Source organism: Asparagus officinalis, chromosome 6, assembly GCF_001876935.1.
Source record: "Asparagus officinalis chromosome 6, Aspof.V1, whole genome shotgun sequence".
Taxonomy (NCBI): Eukaryota; Viridiplantae; Streptophyta; class Magnoliopsida; order Asparagales; family Asparagaceae; genus Asparagus; species Asparagus officinalis.
The window spans coordinates 46,134,987-46,138,656 of NC_033799.1; the positions used below are offsets into that span (position 1 = coordinate 46,134,987).

Sequence of the window (3,670 nt, forward strand, 5' to 3'; positions counted from 1 at the left end):
AATGTTTTCGGTCAAAAGTTTTATAATGATTCGAGCACTAGTAGAAAACAGGGCATTGGCGACGGGAAATTCCGTCACCAATGCCCCAAAATCCGTCACCAATACATATTGGTGACAGAAATGGATCTGTCGTCAATAAATCCGTCGCCAATAAGTATTGGCGATGGGTCTCCCCGTCACCAATACTTATTGGGCACGGACGACTATTGGCGACGGATTTCTTTGGCGACGGGTAGTTCCCGTTACCAATAAACATTGGCGACGGGGAAATTCGTCGCCAATGTTTAAACATTGGTGACGGATTTACCCGTCACCAATGCACATTGGTGACGGGAGATCCGTCGCTAATGTTTAAGCATTAGCAAAGGATTTACCCGTCGCCAATGCGCATTGGCATTAGATTTACCCGTCGCCAATGCGCATTGGCGACGGGTAGATCCGTCGCCAATGTTTAAAACATTAGCGACGGGTAAATCCCAGTCGCCAATGTTTTAAACATTAGCGACGGATCACCCCGTCGCCAATGTGCATTGGCGACGGGGACATCCGTCGCCAATGTTTATATTTACGCAAAAAAATATTTTAATTTTCTGGTAGCATCCCATACGATAATACACATATAGCATGTATCGACATTAATCCAATGACAATATTTAACAATATATCATAAAATTAACCATTATATACATTCACATTCCAAATGAATACTCATCCATCGCCATCCATCACTTCACAATATCGAACAATACTCATCATATAATCACAATCACAACACATCTCGCATGCTCAAATAATATTCATTCACTACACAATAAAATCACAAATATATTACATATAGGTAAAATTCAAAAGTCACAACATGTCTTAACACAATCTAAAACTACATAAATATAAGAACAAGTCTCACTCATTCCTCGTCATCGTCGTTGTCGGCATCCCTATTATCAGCGTCGTCTATATTAGAATGTCGTATCGTACTGCTGCTCCCTACGAGAGTACCTCCTCTAACCTGAAAAGATTACCACTCAACATAAGAGTATATATAGTATAAAGGTGAGAAGTTGCCAAGCTGGTCTAAGCCCATGAATCTCCAGACTAGTTTTTGGCAATCATGATAACTATGCTCATCATATGCATATTTAGGTTAGGAAAGACTAGCACTACCTCAGTTTGACATGAGTGCTACATTTTCACCTGAGCGCTGCATAGCTAAACGAAAGAGAAAGACATGGTATTAACTAACTGACACTAGTTTAGCACATGAAAATACAAGATGGCCCTTACTATAGTTGAACGAAAACAAGAGGATTCATGTAGGAAACCTGAATAGAAATCTCTTACGAACAATGGAGCGATAGAATCTCTTACGAACAAGAGATTTATAATTGATAGTTCTCTCACATTGAATAGAAAAGAGTGAAACATCAATTCTGCAGTCACCAAAAGAATTGTAGGGTAGAAGCATAGTTGAACACAGTGTTTGTGATGCAATGAATGCACTGAACTTACACTTACTCCCCTTCGGAGCATTATAGCTTGTCTGCAATCTAGTATGAAATACCTTTGTCGTAGAAAGTGAAAATAGTTTTATTATTCAGTTAAAATTCTGTATTGGACTAATTCCCTACTTCATGAAAAACAAAGGAATTTTAACTCAAACTATGAATATTTTATTATCTCTTGATTTTATTGTATCTTTACCTATGAATTAACTGAATGAATGGCTACATAGAGCATTGTACAGGAATTTTTAACAGGTTGGATCAATGAACTATATCTGAAAAATAAGAAGAGAAAAGAGATAAATGTTTCAATAACTATTCGAAAGGTCGCTTTTACATGATAGAAAACTCTTGCAAGTGCTATAGAGATTTCATACATTAAAATTCCAACTTCTAAACCAATAGTACCACACAAACAAAATGAAGACTCTCCATTTGATTTTGAACAAGCTTTTCAGTTTCGACAACTCGGAGCATGTTTAACTCTCCACATTGCAAACTTCTACAAATATAAATAAATAAATAAAAACATGTATAAGAAAATGTTATGGATTAACTAGTCCAAAAAGATCCAATAAATTTCATCAAATCTGCAAAGAGAGAATATAAGCAAAGAAAAATTTCCTTTGTTAATGCCATACCTGCACTTCTACTTATCTGCGGGACTCTTAGCTCTTTGGACTTGATCCTCCTATATCTACACATTCAAGTATATTGCCTATTAGATGAGAATTGATACCTAATTTGACAATTTCTTAAACATATAAATCATATGAGTAATAAAACTAAAAAACCTTCTTTCTCTTGGCTTTGACAATTTCCCCCCCTAAAGATTGCTGTCGTTTTTCTTTTGGCGGACCCTTCGGCTTCACATGCACAGAATCATGAACTTTTCTGATTTCATTCATCAAAGAAAAAAAAGCCTCATTTGCATTTGTTCCAGAAACCTGAAAGTACCTCTGAACGCAATCCTCCAAAAGGGCCTTGAGCTTTTGATCCGGCCCATCTGGGTTTCTCTCGAATTTGCCCAATTCACTGCTAATTGACCTGAAAATTGAACCAAAATAAACAACATCAAAAACCCATTAGAGAAATTGAAGTGGGTCAGTGAAATAGATCACTTACTGTAAATAGGGGAGGATGGGATCGGAGATAGAATTGGAGGAGGGCTTGATTGGAGATGGCCTGAAACAAGAGAAAAAAAGGAGAGATTAATGATTTGAGTAACGGGATAACAAATGAAGAAGGTAATAATCAATGTTTAGTGATTAGTGATTTGAGTGGCGTGAGGCAGCATTTTGGGGGGTTTTTAGAGGGAGCGGGGAAATGAAAAAGGAGGCAGGGAAATGAAAAAAGTATTTTTTTGGAACATTTATCCTTCAAAATAAAGCAATTTTTTAGTATATGTCCCCGCAATATCTACGAAAGTAACAAAAAACGATATAAGTAAATAAGTTCCTCATTTAACTTAATGAAATTAAATAAATACATACCTTCAACGGGTGAGGATCCATGTAGAGATAATGGACTACAAGAAGGTCGTGAGGACATTCCTTCATGTAAAAATAAAATAAAATTATAAATACGAAATATGCATGCTTATACCATAAATTTATTCGAATACTAAAAAAATAAATTTTAAAAATAAAGAATAAAAATAAATTTTAAAACTAACATAGAATCTGCTAGCATAAAGAATAGTAGAGCTCATTGAATCTGGTAGCATAAAGAATAAAGAGTAGTAGAGCTCATCAAATCTTCTAGCATAAAGAGTAAAAAATAAAATTTAAAACTAACATAGAACTCCTAATTAATTGAACTCCTAATTAATTGAAAAGAGCTATGATAAGTTCTGGTATATCATTATCAAAATCAATATGGTTACATGTTCATAACGCGTATACGAATGAATATTTTATAAACAAACGAATCGAATATACATCTGGTCAAATTCTAATCGTTAGCAAACTTGAATGTGTTAAATGAACTGCCAAATCAAATATGATTGAATAGTTATTTGAACAATTATCGAACTATTTGTTAATCATTTGAAGTGTGCGCAGAGGTTGATATACCTATTTGTTTCCGCATGGTTATGCGAAGAGGTCGGTGTACCTATATTATTGTTTCTGCACGAGTGTGCGCAGAGGTTGATATACATATTTGTT

At 35.2% G+C, this 3,670-nt stretch overlaps 1 long non-coding RNA gene across 4 annotated transcripts; it reads right to left on the reverse strand.

Moving 5' to 3' along the window:
• LOC109845573 lies at positions 756-2,791 on the reverse strand. 4 transcript variants are annotated; one of them, XR_002248427.1, is made up of 7 exons: positions 2,628-2,791; positions 2,460-2,549; positions 2,297-2,368; positions 2,144-2,199; positions 1,323-1,430; positions 1,165-1,209; positions 756-1,009 (listed from the first exon to the last, which is right to left on the reverse strand). It is a non-coding gene; the product is annotated as an uncharacterized LOC109845573 (long non-coding RNA). The 4 variants fall into 4 exon arrangements; XR_002248426.1 differs by having other exon boundaries at positions 1,323-2,004; XR_002248425.1 differs by lacking the exon at positions 1,323-1,430.